At 39.6% G+C, this 19498-nt stretch overlaps 1 long non-coding RNA gene across 2 annotated transcripts in view; it reads left to right on the forward strand.

Moving 5' to 3' along the window:
• LOC132372595 (uncharacterized) overlaps positions 1-19498 on the forward strand; it is a 242174-nt gene that overhangs the window by 103746 nt on the left and 118930 nt on the right. For both annotated transcript variants that reach the window (XR_009505208.1, XR_009505209.1), the window contains exon 3: positions 4764-4870. This is a non-coding gene — a long non-coding RNA (uncharacterized LOC132372595). The remainder of the gene's footprint in view (positions 1-4763; positions 4871-19498) is intronic.

Genomic DNA, 19498 nt, shown 5'->3' on the forward strand with positions numbered 1-19498 from the left:
AGTAGTGTTCCCGCCAGTAGTGCGAGCCGTGTCAGCACTAACCAGCTGGTCCTTGTCTGTTTTGCAGTCAAAGAAAATGGGAACTCAGCATGTATCCGAGTTCCCAAGGATAGGAAGATTCGAGCTGCCAGGTGTGCACGTGGGCAGAATGCCCAACTCCAGGTCATCTTACAAAAAACCTTGCTCAGGCATGGCCAGCAAAGGAAAGCAAGCAAAAGGCCACCGTTGCTATTTCTGCAACATGGTTACTCTCTGCAAGACATCCTTGTGTTTTTTGTTTTTTGTTTTTTTTCCCCCAATTGTTAAATAAGTGTTCAGGGAGCACATTAGAGTCATGAAAGAAGGTTGGAATGGCGGGCAGTTCAAGTGTCGTGATTTCTACCATTCATGAAATCAACACAATTCTTTCAGTAATCAAAGGTGCGTTCAGAGAAACCAAGAACGTGGCAGGCAGGGGTACTGAGTGAGGTACTGCCAAATAACTGTCACCTTTGGCCCATTTGCTTCTATCTACACCATCTAGGAACGGGGATCATATTTACTAACACACTTTTCAGGCAGAGCTTTCAAGTATTCGCATGTAATTACTGTGGAGCAAATCTTGGGCAATCCACTTTGCTTTTGTCTAACCCAGAAACGTAAACTGGAATGAGAGTGATTTTCTGCATAATTTGATCCAATGGAAGAATACTCTGGAGTCACGTGGTGATGTCAAGGTTCTTGCAGCTCATGCCTTAGAACCCAGTTACATGGGAGACCATGTTTGAACAATGTCCTTTAAAGAATTCAGTAACTAAAACCCACTGGAAACGAGCCAAGACAAGCCTCTTGAATGCCAAATTCCACTCTAGTGGGTCAAGTTATTGGATGGCTCAAATGAATTTGGGCCAGGAAAAAAAGGGCCTCCTTTCCCTCAATAGTTGATTTTTTGTCTGAATTATCCAGATAATGACTTTACTTTTCAACTTTCCTTTGCCTGCATGGAGTAGAAAGGCAACGCTACTTTTTTGTCTTTTGTTGTAATAGAATCATTACCTGTAATTCTCAGAAGTCATTCTCATGGAAATGGGTAACTTTTGTATATATCAAAAAGAGCCACCTAATTTCTAATAGTGATTTATTCTTTTATAATTTTTTTAATTTGTTCATTGTGATTCATTCAGCAAATATTTACTGGACAAACAAAAGACATATTATCCTTATGTATCATGCCCATTGTTTCAGAAATCTCCTATCAGCTGAAAAATCTTTTAAGGATTATGAAGCACCAGGAAAAGGTGAAAAAATTTTGGAAAAATTTTCCTGCAGAGGCTATGTTTCTTTCTTCTTTCTTTCTTTCTTTTTGGCTGTGTTGGGTCTTGGTTTCTGTGCGAGGGCTTTCTCTAGTTGGCGGCGAGCGGGGGCCACTCCTCATCGCGGTGCGCGGGCCTCTCACTGTCGCGGCCCCTCCTGTTGCGGAGCACAAGCTCCAGACGCGCAGGCTCAGTAGTTGTGGCTCACGGGCCCAGTCGCTCTGCGGCATGTGGGATCTTCCCAGACCAGGGCTCGAACCAGTGTCCCCTGCGTTGGCAGGCAGACTCTCAACCACTGCGCCACCAGGGAAGCCTCGAGGCTATGTTTCTTTAAAAACAAAAAGTTCACCTCATAAGGCACATGTATACTTTGAAGTTGACATGGCACCTTTTGCTTGAAAAGATTTCAGGTATTAACATTTAATCCTGACTTTAGTCCCCACACCCCAGATACACTGTATCTCTCCTTGAAGACTGGAGAAGTGGAAACCTTTATACTGTGACTTTTCCTTCATTGGATGATCATTTAGATCCAGGACTCTTGTCTCTTACCTACTCAACTCACCAGGTCATCCTGTAAAATCAGAAAATATGAAATAAGGCTACAGGGAAGGTGGAGTTTTCTTTCCGTCTCACCTCTCATTTCTGCTCTCCCAATTCCCCTTCCCAAACTCAGCAGACCATTTGAAAAAGAAAGCAACTCATACTCCAAGGTAACCCATATGTTATGTATCTCTTTTTCTGCTTTGGTACTGATCATTGCTGTCTTGGCTCTTATAATAATAACAACAAATAACAAATAGATATCTCCCTGCTGAATAAAAGAAGCTATGTTACCCAAGGGTCAGAGGGAAGGAAGTTATGTCCTGAGGGTGCTAAGTTTCAATGTTAGGTTTGAGGATCCTTTTGAGGTCTTTAAATATGGTCTTCAGTGACCTGGCAGCTGGGAATTGAGGGAAGAGGGTGGACAGTCACAGGTACATGACAATAATGCTTGGAGACTCAAATGTTATTTGCCTGGGTGTGTTACTGCTCTCATGAGCAACAACTGCGCAACTCCAGCTCTTCAGAAGGGGTCAAGCAGAGGACAGAAAATGTTGTGGGGAGATTCAAGCATCAGATGAGTAGATAAGACTGGATGATCGTAAGTTGTATGAATTCCAATTCAAATTTTTGTTTATTGTTGCAATTTTTCATCCTTTGTGTATGGGAGAGAATGTAAAATATAATGCACATATAGAAAAGTACATAAATCAAACACCTGCGAAATCACCATTTAGGTAAAAAATAGAACATAGCCAGCACCTCAGAAGTCTCTCCATGACCCTTAATGATCACATGCCCACCATTCTGACTTTTATGGTAAACCCCTCTTTTTTTTAATAGATCTATTCCTTAAATATGGATCTCTAAGCAATATGGTTTAATTTGTTTGTTTTCTAAACTTTATATAAACAGAACAAAATACTTGTGTGTTTTGCTATTTTTATTCAATTTTCTGTTTCTGATTTGCCCATGCTGTTAGATATAGTTGTCCTTCATTCATTTTTGTGGCTGGACCCAGATTAAGTTTGACAGGTGAAGGCTTAGGCAAGTCCTGAGCACCCGTGACTTAGTACTTCATTAGTACTTCAGCGGGACTGGTTACTTGTGTCCAGGGTTCTGTTGCAGAGAACAGAATCCTCTCTAGGTAGAGATTTACTGCAGGTTTTTAAGTGTCATGTAGATCGTTGGAAGGGCAGACAGTCTCTAGGGGGACCTTTTGGTAACTTTCCTCCCCTCTCCCCAGTCCCACCACAGTACTGGGCACCCACGCAGCTCCTACCACTCAGAACTTGGTCACCGCCTTGACCTTGAAGCCACTGCAATCAGAAGTTTACATGAGTAAGAAGGTACCATGCTTACAAAGCCACGAATGCTGCAGATTCCAGACCATTCTGTGACTGATACAAACTTCACCAGCAAAAATGGACACCCCTTGCTTTTCTTCTTGATACCTGTGAAAAGCACCTATGCTAATGACTAAACCTCTGTTGTCATTGCCAAGAAAGACCAAACACTTCCATGACACACTTGCCAGCAGAAATAGCAAAAGCAATACAAGGGCATTGGGTTTGCAGAGCCAAAAACACCTGGAACTTTAGCTGAAGTGGGTGGAAAATGCAGTCTTTAGCTTTCTAGCCTCTGTTATACAGGAAAGCACATTACGGCAATGGCTTTCACTCTGGGGATCAGGACTCATCATTAGTGAATCATGAAAGCACTGAAAGAAATAAAATAGAATAAAAATTTCAGAGGGCATCAACTTAGTAAGGGTAAGTTATGTTTTGTGCAACACACACATATGCATATACTGCATTGCAATGTAATACGTTTTTCTTTAAAAAAAAGTTTGAAAGTCGCTACACTGGAAGGGGAGTGGAATAGATGCTAAGTGCCAATCAACCATAACCACCACACTCCTACTATTGAACATGGAATAATAAATGAGTTCAATAATGAGACACTTGGCAAGTCTTGTTGGCCAGTGTAATCTAACAATCCACTCTGGAGCATCTTTGTGTCTGGATTACCCTTTTAGCCTGACCAATTCAGAGGCATGAGGCAATGCTGGCAGCTTGGATCAAGTCCCTTCCACAAATTCCTTAACTTCAGCTAAGATCATCTCCAGAAAAGACAGGGCTTGGCAATCTGTGTGTTGGAAAGAACTGGGAGAGTGCTATGACTACTGCCACAGATGTTTGTGTCTACCTGCTCCCCTTTTCAAGACATCCTCTGCGAGTCCCAAAGTCATCTTTCTGAAACACAAATCTGATTATTTCACTCTGTTTTAAAGTATTCAGTAGCACCCTCTGACTTATAGCAGTGATCTCCAAACTTGAGGTGTTTGTTAAAATACAGACTCCCAGATTTTCCTCAGAGATTCTAATTTAAATAACATTGTGATGGGGTCCGGGAAACTGCACTTTTAGTGGGAACCCCTAGTGAATAAAAAATCCAGACTCCTTAGCATGTTTGGTCCTGTACCAAGCTGGCCCCGTCTCAATTTTTCCTGCCCTGCCACCAATCCCCCTTCCCTCCTGCACCCTCCCTTCTTCCGGACAGTGAACTTCTTCTGTGTCCTTTGTACTTTATGCTTTTATACCTACATTATCACATGCTGTTTCTTCTAACTGGAACATACTACTTATCCCCACTCTCATCAAATATGTGCCAAGCTCCCATTCACCTTAAAGGACCCAGCTCCAATATTACCTCTCTAGGAAACCTTCTCTTATATGCAAATAAAGTTTATGTTCCTCTGATACGCCACATATTTAATACTTACCTGCATTACAATACATTGTTGTATTATAATCACCTTGAATTGTAATTATTTGTTGACATTATTTTCCCTATAAAAACCAGGAGCGTATTAGATATAAGCACTGTGTCTTATGTCTTTTTTTTTTTTTTTTTTAATCTCCACAGCCTGGCACCATGTAAAAGTACTTTCAATACTTACTCAGTGAATGGATGATATATGGATTGAGAGTTGGATAGATGGATTGTTAAATGAAAAGAACTGCTTCTCTAAGGTATGGTTTTTCTTTTTATATTGGTCTTCAACAGAGATTAGAACTGTTGCTGCTGGAATAGCTGATCTTCTGTCAGGGTAGCTGATGCCTTTGGAAAACAAAATGAGCTACATGTTAAGACCACGTTCTATGGATTCAGCGTGAGTCATCCATAGATGTCAGGCTGGTGGGTGGAGGTTCGATTAGGAGCTAAACATTGGTGCAGTCTCAAAATATCTTCCCACAAAATGCTTATCAGTCACAAGAGGAAAAATGGTGACTTTATAGTGGAGAAACTTGGTGGATATCAACTTGACCCAGTGAACAATAACCTTCCTTGTTGTGGGACAGATTAACCTTGTGTGTCTCTTGATGTGATATCCCAAGAAAAGCATATCATAGCCTTTTCCTGCACAGAAAATATGGCCTGATTCTGGACATGAGACAAACTCAGGTAAAGGAATATCTACAGACTGAAAAGATGGAAAGACTAAAAAATGATTCCAGATTGAGTGATATTGGAAATCCATTACTATTAAATGTAATGCATGATCTTGGATTGGCTACTGGACCAGAAAAAAAGAGACATTGTTGGGATAGTTGGAAAAACTTGAGAGTGTTCTGTGAACTGGATGGTAGAGTTGTATTGATATTGTTTTCTGATTTTGGTTGTACTGTGGTTGTGTAGGAGACTGTCTTTGTTTTGGAAAGATAGACACTGGAGGAAGTGAGAGTGATGAATCATCAGGCCTGCAGTTACTGCTTAAATGGTTTAAAAAAGAATAATGATAATATATATATGTGTGTGTATATATATATATATATATATGGAGAGAGAGAGGTAGAACAAATGTGGTAAAATGTTAATAATTGAGAAATCTGGGTAAAGAGAATATGGGAGTTCTCTGTACATGTCTTAAAATTTTTCTGTATGTTTGAAATAATTTCAGAATAAATTATTGGCTTCCTCTTGTGGCTGAGATGGAATGACAGGGATCAAATTTACCTTCTTGCCTCAAACAACTGCCAAGGCAGCTTGAATTTGTAGGATAGAGTACCTGGGTCAGAGGAGAGAGCTGCACAGAGAACTCTGGAGATCTGTAGAGGGTTACTTTTGAGCATTTAGCAGGGTACTGATCAGCTTATGTATATGAGAAAACTGTCCAAGATTGGAGAAAACATTAACAAAAAAGTATTCAACACTCACAAAGGACCAGTTACAGTGTCTGTTCCCACCAGCCAGACTGAAAAACCTCATAGTTCATGGAGTATTGGGTAGAGTAGTTAGAAGGGTCTTGCCTCAGTACGAAGGGACACATTACCAAGATTAAATGCTGCTCTGGTCCAGGCTAACAAGTCTTAAAAAGCAAGACACAAAACGATCAAAATGTTTCCAAGAAACTTAACTGCATACCACAACAAAGCTTAAGACTATTTATGGGTATACAAAAATATTTAGGAGCCAACAAGGTAAAATTCACAATGTCTGGCATCCAACAAAAGAGTAATGGGCATTCTAAGAAGCAGAAAAATGTGACCTATAATGAGAATAATCAATCAATTAAAACCTACACAGAACTGACACAAATGTTAGAATTAGCAGGCACAGACATTAAAAGAGTTATTATAACTATATTCTGAAAGCCCCCCAAATAGAGATATAGAACATATGAAAAACAAATACAAAAAATTGAACAACTGGAGCTAAAAACTACAATGTCTGATATTTTTTTAAAAATACACTGGATGGGGCTTCCCTGGTGGCGCAGTGGTTGAGAGTCCGCCTGCCAGTGCAGGGCACACGGGTTCGAGCCCTGGTCTGGGAGGATCCCACGTGCCGCGGAGCAACTGGGCCCGTGAGCCACAATTGCTGAGCCTGCGCGTCTGGAGCCTGAGCTCCGCAACGGGGGAGACCGCGGCGGTGGGAGGCCCGTGCGCCGCGGTGGAGAGTGGTCCCCGCTTGCCGCGGCTGGAGGGGGCCCTCGCACAGAGGCGAGGACCCAACACAGCCAAAAAATAAATAAATAAATAAATAATTAATAAAAAAAAAATACACTGGATGGAATTAATAGAAAATTAGACATTACAGAAGAAAAAATTAGTGAATTTGAAAACATAGCAATAGAAGCAATCCAAGATGAAATGCAAAATGAAGATGATGAGCTTCAGTAGCTTTGAGACAACTTTTAACATCCGACTATACCTCTAATCAGAGTCCCCAAATGAGAGGTTGGTGAGAAAGAAAAAAAAAATAGTTGAAGAAATGACTGGAAAGTTCCAAATTTGATGGCATCTAAAAACTCTACATATCTGAGAATCCTAATGAACTTCAAGCACAAGAAACATAAAGAAGACTACACCAAGACATATGGTAATCAAATTTCTCAAAAGTAGTGATAAATAGAAAATCTTTAAAAACAGCTCTAGAAAAACTACATCACATACAGAAGAACAAAGATAGAGAAGATCACAAACTCCTCATCTGACACAATACCAGCAAGATGACAGTGGAGAAACACCTTTAAAATACTGAAGGAAAAATAACTATCAACCTAGAAGTTTATACCCAGTGAAATAAAGACTTTTTCAAAGGGAACCCTCTTACACTGTTGATGGGAATGTAAATTGGTGCAACCACTATGGAAAACAGTATGGTGGTTCCTCAAAAAACTAAAAATAGAGTTGCCATATGATACAGCAATCCCACTCCTAGGCATGTATCCAGACAAAACTATCATTCAAAAAAATACACGCACACCTATGTTCATACCAGCACTATTTACAATAGCCAAGACATGGAAACAACCTAAATGTCCATCAACAGATGAATGGATAAAGAAGATGTAGTATATATATACAATGGAATACTACTCAGTCATGAAAAAGAATGAAACAATGCCATTTGCAGGAACATGGATGGACCTAGAGATTATCATACTAAGCAAAGTAAGTCAGAAGAGAAAGACAAATACCATATGATATCACTTATATGTGGAATCTAAAATATGACACAAATGAGTGTATCTACAAAACAAAAACAGACTCACAAATATAGAGAACAGACTTGTGATTGCCAAGGTGGGTGGTGGGGGAGGAGGAGAGGAAAAAAGACTTTTTCAATCACCTAAAAGCTGAAAAAATTTATCACCGGCAGCATCTCAGTATAAGAAATGTTAAAGGAAAGCAGAAGGAAAATGTTACCAGATGAAAATTTCGATTTACTCAAAAGAATGAGGAGAACCATACATGGAAACTTTGGGGAAATAGATTATTTTATTATTATTTAAACTCCTTTAAAATATTCGATTATTTAAACAAAAATTACAGCTATGTGCTATGGGGCATACGTATAAGTAAAATGGATAAAAGCAATATCATAAAGGCTAGGAAGGGAGAAATGGAAGCATACTATAGATATGGATAATATGGGAATATGTTGAACAATTCTATGTCAATAACTTCAACAATGTAGATGAAATAGATAAATTCCTTGAAAGACACAAACTACCAAAGTTCACAAAAGAAGAAATATATAGCCTCCTTAGCACTATATGTATTTTAAAAATTGAATTTGTAGTTAAAAACCTTCTCATAAAGAAATCCCAAGTTTAAGTGGCATCACTACCAAATATTTAGGGAATAAATAATACTAATTCTACATAAACTCTTCCAGAAAACTGAAGAGAAGGAGATACTTCCTATCTTATTCTGTGAGCCCACTACCAAAACCAACCAAAGACATTACAAAATAAGAAAACTACAGATCAAGATTCCTCATGAACATAGATAAAAAATTTGAAACTAAATTTTAGAAAATCAAATCCAAGCATATATGAAAGGCATAGTACATCATGACCAAGTGAGGTTTATTCCAAGAATGCAAATTTGGCTTAACGTTAAAAATCAATCAGTGTAATTCATCATATTAACACAAAAAAAGAAAAACCATATCATCATCTGAATATATGCAGAAATAGCATTTGACAAAATCCAGCATCCATTCCTGATGAAAACTCTAAGCAAACTAGTAATAGAGAGAGTTTCTGCTTACTCTGATAAAAGACATCAAAGAAAACCTACAGCCAGCACAATACTTAATGATGAAAGACTGAATGCTTTCCCACTACATTCAGGAAGAATAAAAAGACGTGCCTTCTCATACTCCAATTCAACACTGTACTAGAGGTCTGGTCAGAGCAATAAGGCAAGAAAAAATGCATTTATTTTGGAAGGGAAAAAGCAAAATTGTTTTTAATTCAGAATGCATGATTGTCCATGTAGAAAATCTGATAAAAATCTACAAAAGCAATCTTAGAACTAATAAGTAAATTTAGCAAGTTTGAAGGATAACAGACCAGTACCAAAATCATTTGTATTTCTGTATTTCTATATTAACAACTGGAAAATAAAATTAAAAAATAGTATTTGGAATAGCATTAAAAATATAAAATACTTAGGGATAAATCTGAAAAACATTGGTAAGCCTTGTACACTAAAACCTACAAAATATTTCTAAGGGAAATGAACTATGACTTAAATAATTGGAGAGATATACCTTATTCATGGGCCTTAAGGTTCAATATTATTAAGATGATAATTCTCCCTAAATTGTAGATTCAATGCAATACCAATAAAAATCTTAGCAAGTTCTTTTCTTTTGATAGAAATTGGAAAATCGATGCTAAAATTCATATAAAAATGCAAAGAACATAGAAAGCCCAAAACATCTTTGTAAAAGAAAAAGAATGTTAGAGGTCTTATATGACCTTATTATAAAGACTTACTGTAAAGTCTATATAGACTTACTATAAAGTTAAAGTAATGAGGACACTGTGGCATAGACAAATAGGTCAGTGAAACAGATCAGAGAATGCAGAAATAGATCCACATATATAACAACTGATGGATTATGGACAAAACACCTGTGCACAAGTAATATTCAACATAGGTGCAAAGGCAATTCAGTGGAGGAAAAATAGTCTTTTCAACAAATGATGCTGGAAAACATTAAAAAAAAAAACAAAACACGAAAACAAAACTTGGATTCACACCTAGAGACATATTAAAACATGACTCTTAAATTCATTAACTCAAAATAGATCATAGATTTAAATGTAAACCTAAAACTATAAAAGTATAAAAACATAGACAAAGATATTTTAGGTAGATACATTACATACATGATCTATAAAAGAAAAAAAAAGGTAGTGATGAGTCAGCAAAACCTTCAACATTAAAGACTTGTGCTCTTTACTCAGCTTTACAAGTAAATATTAAAGTGTTGGACAAAAAAAAAATCCATCCTATTGAAGGTATCCTGCCCATGTGCTCCATCCATTCCTTCCTGCTGTTTGGGTCCCTGAAACTGCCCTGGTTTGTGTCCTTTCTGAGTCCTGGTTTACATGTTTCTTCAATCCATTGAATATCCCCAAATCTTTCCATTAAGTTCCTTTCTCTGCTCAGAATCTCTTTCTGTTGATTACAACCAAAAAACCTTAACTGATAATGTCTTGTTAAATTAGATATTCAAATCTTTCCATTTCCCTGGTTAGAGCAAAAGGTGTATCTTTAGATTTCAGTTGAATGAATACAATAACTAAATCTAGATAAAATGACCATGGTTTCCTCTTATGAAACTCAAGAGGAAACAGGTGGTGGTGAGGGAGATATACTGCAATTCCATACACCCAGGCTGTATTAATGGGAATAATTTGGGGGGAGCGGGTTCTGACTCTATGAGGTTTTGTGTATCCCCAGTGCCTATCAGTGTGCCTACCACATTCTAGGCGTAAAGTCAAAGAGCACACTCACCATATCCTTCCAGCAGCATCACTGCTGTGAGGGTGCTGCAATTTGAAGGTTAAATTCTTCATTGGAAAATACTCGGAAGTGTTATTTTGCCAATTATAGGGAGTTTTTGTTCCTCCGTATCACCCACAAATCATTATCCTCACCTTGCATTCTTGTTAAGTAAATTAAAGTGCTATTGCATGGACTGCCAACCACCTTGCACTGGACTGTCGTTTTATGACCCAACTCTTGGTTTTACTTTCATATGAAAATAATAACCGAGGTTCCCAAATGCCAGATGATTTGAACTAGTACAGCAGTTTTGGCAATTTCTTTTAAAGAAGCATGAACAACATATGCCTTCAAGATTCAAAGCATCTGCTAAAAGCATTTACACTTTGCATCCTTGATCTGCGAGCAGACTGTAGAATAATCCTCTGCCACCTGAGTAGGGGCGGTGTGCCTGGACGATCTGCAGGTATTATAGAATCTGCATTTCTTGCCCTTAGACTTAGCAAATGCTCTACCTATATGTGATAGAGAGCATTTCTAGTAGAAGTGGTCTCTCTAATGTCTAATACATGTAACAATGTAGTTTCACTGTCTTTTGTGAGACCATTACAAATATGAAATCCCATTCAATCAATGGGTGCATTTTGCTTCAGGCCAAATGTGACATTCCATCCAAGAAGCCCCTAAATTGCAGTGTTCAGATGGCAACAAGCTTTTTACCATGCAATATAAATAGCAACCTGCCAACCAGGCTTTTGATTCCTTTTTTGTGAGGTTGATAGCTCTGAACAATGACGATTTTCAGGTAGTCAGTACACTGCTAATAATCCCATGAGCTCATCAAATAGTCTAGTCTCATGTGAAGCAGAATACTTCTTACTGTGATAAATTGCTGGAGTCCCATAAATGGTCAGAAATGCAGTACACATAATATTGAAGGGGCAGTAATTTTGTTTGCTTCAAGAGAGTTTAAATGCCTCCCTTTGTCATAGAAATCCCAGAAAACAGGAGAAATGATATCAAGCTTGTTCATATGCCTCCAAACTGTCATTTAAAAAAAATTCACCGGTTCCAGGGTTTGATTATAAGTATTTTTAATGAATGGAATTAATATTCATTGAAGCATACCAATCATTCTTGAAAATGGATTTGCATTGTCGGTCTTCTATTTGTGCTTAAGATGACATTTGTGTCCTCAGAAAAGATATTCAACATCTGCAAGTATTACAGGTAGAACTTGACTTCTTCAAAACTCCTCTGGCTCCCTCCATCCACCCTGTAGCCTAAATTTACTGCATCCTGCAAGGTCAGGAAGACAATTAGGCCAAGTTTTCCCTCCTTACCTCCAACCCCACCTTCATCGGCCACTGTACTCACTGGCATACATAATGATAACAGTTCTTTATTTGCCAAGTCTATTTTAAGCCATCAGCATATAGAAGCCACTCTTCTGAACCTCCTATGGCAGCAGTCCCTTAGAATTGCAAAAAAAGGCCATCTGTTGTCTCAACTATCTGTGGAGCTGCAGTGGAGGCTTAACTTAATGCTCTTCAGCAGAGCAATAGGAAAACATCCATCACGCAGTGACAGGTTAGCTCGTCTGCCCCAATGAACGGATGTCTGCAATTGCACACATTAAGGAAACAGAGTTGATCACCCTAAGGATACAATAAAATCTCAGAACTTCAAGGAACTAAGGACTACTGCAAAGGGGCCAGATTCTTCCAGAACGCAAAAGCTATTTCCTAATTGTATATTTGGTGCATTCCACATTCACATGAAATTCTCAGGCCTTGGTATTGCTGACTGCGTGGGTGCTCTGGGGTCCTCGATGTGTTGGACTTTTGAGTTTTCCATTCCTGAAGTAGAATTAGCAAAATGACTCTGATTGCTCCCCCTGTGGGGAGGCAGCTGGCTTTGCCTGCCCACATAGAAGACCTGGGAGAGTGGGGAGAGGCAGTCTCCACGATGGGACGGATGCAGGCAGGGTTTCTGTGCAGCAGTTTAGTTTGTAGCACTTTCCTCTGATCTCTGACACTCAGACTTTCTCTTCTTTTCATTTTCTCACTTGCCCAGAAAATAGAAGTCTTCATACAGGATCTTCTTCAATTTCCCACCACTGAACCTGTAAACCTGTTTTTATTCACACTCATTCTTCTCAATAAGATGCTTCTCAATAAGCACTGCCAATATTTATTAAGCAATTATGTACCAGGCAGTGTCTTAAATACTTTCCTGATATAAACTCAATTAATTCTCAAGCAGCTCTGTGAGACAGGCAACTGTATGGTCAACAAAATGTTGGTGAGGTCACTCAGGGGCAGAGTCCCAGCAACTTGTTTAGTCACACAGCTGGGAGGTTGCAGAGCCAGGCTTCAAACACAAGTATTGTGACTGCAGATCCCGGCTTATCTACCACACTGTCCGGAATGAGGAGGCCCACCTGCTATTGATTAATGCCTCTCGCTCTGCTCTCGTGTCATCCTTCTGGAAAGATGATTGAGTGTCCACTCCGTGCCAGGCACTGGACTAGGTTCTGGGGATAGAATAGTAAACAAAAATAGGTATTAAAGGAGTAGACACATTAACTCATATGTAATGAATGACAATGATGTGAGAAAGGAATACAAGACTAGGAGCGCATATAATAAAAGGACCTCGACCTAATCGATGAGGCTTCCCAGAAGAAGGGCTATTTATGCTGGACAGTGGAGGGTGGATAGGAGTTACCTTGGGGAAAAGGAGCAAGAACAGTCATTATGGAGGAAAGCAGATGTCAAAGATGAGCCCCCAGCTCATGGTTGGCTCATAAAAAGGTTAGTCACTCACTATTTTTGGAAGAGGAACACGTAAGCAATTTCCTGATATTTTCCCTTGACTGGAAGTCATTTTATTATATAGTATTTTATATATTTTATATATTTAAATAGTTTAACAAATATATAAAAATACATACTAAAATATATGTATATATAAATATATAGATGAATAGAGATATATATGCATACACACGTGCATGCGTGTGTATGTGTGTGTGCATGTGTGTATCTCTACCCAAAACAGGAAACCAGAAAACCAACCCTGAAACGTTAAGAAATGTCATGGTAGAGAAAAATGAACTAGGAGCCAGAAGCTCATGATTCTAGTACTGGCTCTGCCATTAACAGCCCGGGTGACCCTGGCCCTTGGTTTCATGTCTGTAAGACAGAGATGTACCCGCCTTGGTTTAGTCCCCACAGGCATTGCAAGGATTCAATGATATAACCTACAGAGGGGAACAAGCTTTGAAAACATTGCCATGTTCTGGCTAGGAGCTTTGGAAAATGCTAGTTCAGTGGAGATTCCAGGGAAGTTTGCTTCAGTTTCCTCTGCATTATTGGATTTCTTGTCGCAAAAAAAAAAAAAAAAAAAAAGTGTGCGCTTTGTGAACCAGGATTTCGGAGCCCCAGACTTCCTTAAGAAGCACAGCATACGGCCCCAAGGGTATACGGTACACACTCCCCTTTTAACAACTTCGCATTTCACTTAAGCTTGGCGTTTCTGCTTCACAATGAATGCCACCCTGCAGCTGGTGCTGGCTGGTCTTAGTTCATTTTGTGTTAGTGATTAACACAGCTGAAATTGGTTGGAAAAGGAGGAGAATGCTGTTCTGCTTGATAAAAATAAAATACATTCTTTCAATAGAGGAAGTGAACAGAAAGCAAGCAATCGACTGAGGAGCAGGAGGGTGGCCTTACAACTTCAGAAGGAAATTTAAAGTTTGGCATTGGATGCCACTGGCTTCCAGTCCTAAATGTGACACATTGAATTGTGTGTCTTGGATGTATACACACAGACGCACACACACACATGCCTACACACATATATATGCTTATGTCTCTGTACAGATATGTAAACATGTGTATTTATATTCATAACGCAACCCTTATAGAGTTCAGTGGGTTCTGAACTGCACTGGTGTTAAGTTTTACGCTTTGAGATGATTTTTCTGTTATTTTAAGAAATTGGAACTTTTAGCTATTCTAAATTTATTTCTACTGTTTTAAGTCAGGAGTTTTAGTTGTAAGCAGCAGTCAGAAAGCCATTCTAGGAGAAGAATTTATTAAAAGGCTTTTGAGTAGCTCATGGATTTGCCAGATAACTTAGCCTGATTCTCAGCTCTACTACCAGGAACAGTGCCCAGAATCCAACTGTGGAACTGCTCTGGGGAGGATGTCACAGTGACCCCGAGGCCCTGCAGCTGGCACATCTTAGGCTGCCAGCTCTGAGAGCTGGACACTGCCTCTGGCATTACCACCTCCGCTGGCCCAGGGCCTTGATTACCCTGTAGCTACCACCACGGCCAGAGTCTTCCTCACCATCCAAGCGCCTTGTATCACAAATTCCAGATTCTAAGTCTGCGATGGATGCATCTGATTGCGGGAGCCTGGGTCACATGTTTGGGCCCCCACTGTAGAGAAATTTGAAAAACAATGAATGTACAGCATTTTCAGCTTCTCTGCTGCTTAATAACCTGGCCTTCCACCAAAATCCCAAGGCAGAGAAGTTTGCAAATATGGGTAAGGAGTTCAGATACTTTCTGGGCAACCAAAAAAGAATGACAAATGTCCACTGTGACAGAGTAGTGCTAACAACTGCCAACTCCAAATTCAGAGGGTCGAGCCTGGCTTCCTTCCCAAAGAAACTCTTTGAGAAAGGAATCTACACACGGAATTCCTGGTCTCAGGAACAGTTGCCGTCTCCCAGGAATACCCTGATATATCACAACAGGAAGAAAGCAATACAGCACATGCCTAAGAAGCAGCTATTTCCATGAAGGTTTAAACAACAGAAACCCGAATAAAGAACAAAAGCAGAACCATTGATATAAAACATATGATACGTTTCAGCTGAACTATCAAAACATCTCTCACTTTTTTTCCAAAAAACAGTGTTTTAGAAATGACCCATCTACTGTCTCCAGAAGGAGATGACTTTTATCCAAAGGCAGTTTGGTTTCTTCAAGTTCACGAAACGAGTACTTCCTGCCTTCCACTGTTCCACTACGGTGACAAATTCATTCGGTGAGTTGTAGAAAGCTCCTGGTCCTTCAATGAAGTTTGCTATGCCATAGGTCAAATAAGAAGGCCTGTCGCCTCTGGAATTGTCATGTCTTAGACCATCTGTGGTAGTTCCTCAGTATTCTTGAGAAAAAAAAGGAGGGGGGGGGACAACAGCCTCTATAAAGTAGTAGTTATGCTCTACATGGAGCCCCCTCCTTGACGCTGGTGAGGAGGTATGGTTGGGTGAGGGGTCTCAGTTAAACAAACCTCTGTGAAGGCCCGGCTCGGGCATACCCACTCTATCCTCATGGCAAGATCTTCCCGGAAGGAGTCTTCTGAGGTTTTAGGTCTCTGAGTGTGGAAAGCTGGTTGGGAGCCAGCACACGTTCTCCAAAGGCACAGAAACATTAGGGCGCAGTATCAAACAGCCTTTCTTTCTTTACCCAGTCTCCATTCACCCTTTGGAAAAAATATTTTAATATCAATTTTAACATCCCACGATTGCAGAGTGACCACCTGTCACCTCTCACCACAGATCAACAACCGCAGTCCCCCAGAGTCTCTGGCAGAAGGTCCTGCTTGCAGAGGAAGCAATTTGGCCGGCCTCTGGAAGGCAGCCGAGCAGCAGCAGGAGGCCTGTTAAATCCACAATTGTAGACTCTCGGGGTGGGCATTTTCTTGTGGCGTATTAAGTAACACACCTACTCAAGTTACTGTGTGAACTCAGTGGACAGCTGCCTTTTCAGTGAGAAGCAAAGGCTTGGACTGCACTCTGCCCACCCCGCCCCCAAGTTCAAGCACAGATTCTTGAGAGAGGGATGAACGGGAAAGAACAGTGAAAATGGAAGAATATCTGAATGAAGATTCCGCCGGCCAGGAGTTAACTCAATAATGGAGAACTCCAAGTGCTTGAGGGTTCACCCCAAAGTCACAACGAAAGAAAGACTGCATTAACCCTAAGTCAAGATGGAAGCAGTTAGGAAGATCCAGTCAAGATGAAAATGGTCTCTATCTTCACATTTGTCCAGGAAGAAATGCCTGAGGCAGGATGGGAAATGGTGGTTCAAAGGAAAGATTTTGAAGTCAGAAATACGTGGGTCCAAATTCCTTAAAGAATCGGCATGACCTTGCACGTGTCTTGCTTAATCTCTCTAAGCTTCATTTTTCTCTTTCACGCTGAAAATAATATGGTGTCATCTCATAAGGTTGTTGTGGGAAATAAATGAGATAGTAAATATAAAACAGGTGATACCTACTAAGCACACACTTTATGGATCAGCTCTTTTAATGTTTTCATGGCTAGTGGTAGACTAGTGTGGTTAAGACACCCCTCTTTCCCCTGCTTGGTGAATGAGATAGATATCTTTTCCTTTAAGGTACGGTCATGTGCTATTCACATTTAATATTTTATTTCATAATATGTTTCTATTTAATGAAAAACTTAAAAAGAAAACTTTCACTCTGTGCCTCTTGCTTTGTGCTTTGTGAGGTAGATGCTTTCCTCATAAACTTCCTGAAATGAATTCTGATGGATTTAAATAGAAGAATTCCATGTGAGAGGGAAAATATAGTACCTAGAAAGGGAACCCGAGAAGGAAGGCAAGTAAAGAGAAGGAAAATGTGTGGAAATACCATTTACAGGAAGACCCCTTACCCTCCTGTCTAGACTGAGTAATATAACATTGACCAATATAGGGTGTCATAGAAATGCTAATGCATAATGGAAGTAATGATCGGACTTGAAGAGAGTTTACCTCTGCTTTTATTGTGTATTCCCTTCACAGCATAGAGTCCAACTTTCTGTGGTGAGGTAGAAGGGCATGAAATATAGATTGTCAGGCCTTTGGGGATTCTGAGGAATGAAAGGTACTTAACAAGGATAGAATTCATCCTGGGCTTATTATTACCTTGCCCTCTTCCGTCTCAGAGTCTCTTGTATCATGAAGTAAGTTTGGCAAGAAAGTAGGAGAGAGAGAGAGAGTCATTTTAAATGATGGAGCAGGAAATCTGTTCCTGGGCAATTTTTGGCAAGTTTGAGGATAAACAAGGAGTGAGGTAATGAGACTAGCTCAGCAGTTCTCCAACTTTCTTATTTCCTACCCCTTCAGAGAGCCCGTCTGGTTTCTCCTGTTAAGGAGAGAGCAATAGGAATAGGTTTCCTTTGTTTTACCTCAGAAAGAAAATATGCTATGAGAGGCAAGAACAGGACCTAAGAGGACACAGGAGGTGAAAATGAAGGAGGGGGAGTCAAAAGGAAAGGGGGCCTTTGGCAGATGTGTGATTTGGAAAAAAAAACAGGAATCGGGTGATAATGTGGAAGGAAAAGAACTAATATACTTTACCACAAATTTCTGTTCAGAATTTGACAGCTCTGATTTCTTTAAACCTTTTGGAATTTCCCTACAGCCTTTCAACATATTGTGGTTCCCAACTTGAAGACATTTGACAAAAGGGTTATGAATGAACAATAGAAAAACTCCGTGCTCCAAACCTGAGATCAAAAAACACTTTATTTCTGACATTTCCTACTTTAAAAAAGAAACCCCCTTTTTCATAGGGAACACTAAACAATGAGAACAAATTTATACTTTCTAAATTTTTCTCATGAAAATCCTATTCAGATGCATGCTCAGATTTATGGGGGATATGAAATGTCTCCAAATGCCCATTTGGAATTTTATGCAAATCTTAGAATCACAGACATCTAGATATGGGAGGTACCATATAGGTCAACTCATCCAGAGTCCACCTGCCACAGGACAGCCTCCTACCTGTATAACATCCCTATTAGATGCTAAATGAGCCTCTGCTTCTATACATGGGGAACTCAGTGGTTCCCAAGGCAGATCATCCCTTTGTGAGAAGCTATCATGTCAGAAGATTCTGTATTGAGTCAAATCTACCCCCCTCCCTTCACGCCAATGTTTACCAATTGGATCTAGTTTTGTCCTGTATAACTTCACATCATAACTCTAAAATTAATAACTCTTCTACAAAATTGCCCTGAAAATATGTGAAGACAGCTCTCATTTCCGCCACTAGTTTTCTCTTTTCCAGGTACAGAGATTGCTCCCCTTTCTGCATCCATTCCTCAGTTGTATAATTTCCAGATAATTCTCCATCCCCATAACACTGTAGAAGTTTCTTTCTTCCTTCACTTTTTTTTTTCCTCTCTTTTAAAGGGCAAACTTTCCTAGAAGAGCAAACAAAATGTTCTTTTCTAAGATCTGATTGGGCTTAACCATTCCATACGCATTATGGCATATAATAGTGGACTATAAAATGTTTTATTGCTTTGCATTTGAATAGAGGATGACTGCATTTGTTAAGCAAGCTCTTTCCAAACAAGTCATAATAAAAACTTTATAGCATCCCACTTCATCACATAACTTTTTAATGCTTCTCCTTTTGTTTGGTTTTGGTTCTGGTTTTCAGCCCTTCTTCACTTTTTTTTTTCCCCCTTGATGTATCAGAGTTATTCTGGAAATTCCCATGGAGAGTTTCAAGTTGGAAACCTGGTCCTAAAACGTCTTTTCCTTGAGACCCTCTCCTGGGTTTGGACTGTGAATCAGACTGTGGAAATGATGATGCCATCTGCGTGGTAGGGCCCAGTGCAGTGCATATGGGCAGTATAAAGTCAGTTTATATATGGCTTGAAATTGTATCCCAGGGTTTGGAAAATGCAGAAGTTTATGTGATGGATTTCATGACCACACATGAGGTGTTGTGGAGATACATATGTATCTTAAAATATACACAGCTACAAGAATATACATGTCTGTATATACCTATAATGGAAAGCTTT

The sequence above is a fragment of the Balaenoptera ricei genome, chromosome 10 (genome assembly GCF_028023285.1).
Source record: "Balaenoptera ricei isolate mBalRic1 chromosome 10, mBalRic1.hap2, whole genome shotgun sequence".
NCBI lineage: Eukaryota > Metazoa > Chordata > Mammalia > Artiodactyla > Balaenopteridae > Balaenoptera > Balaenoptera ricei.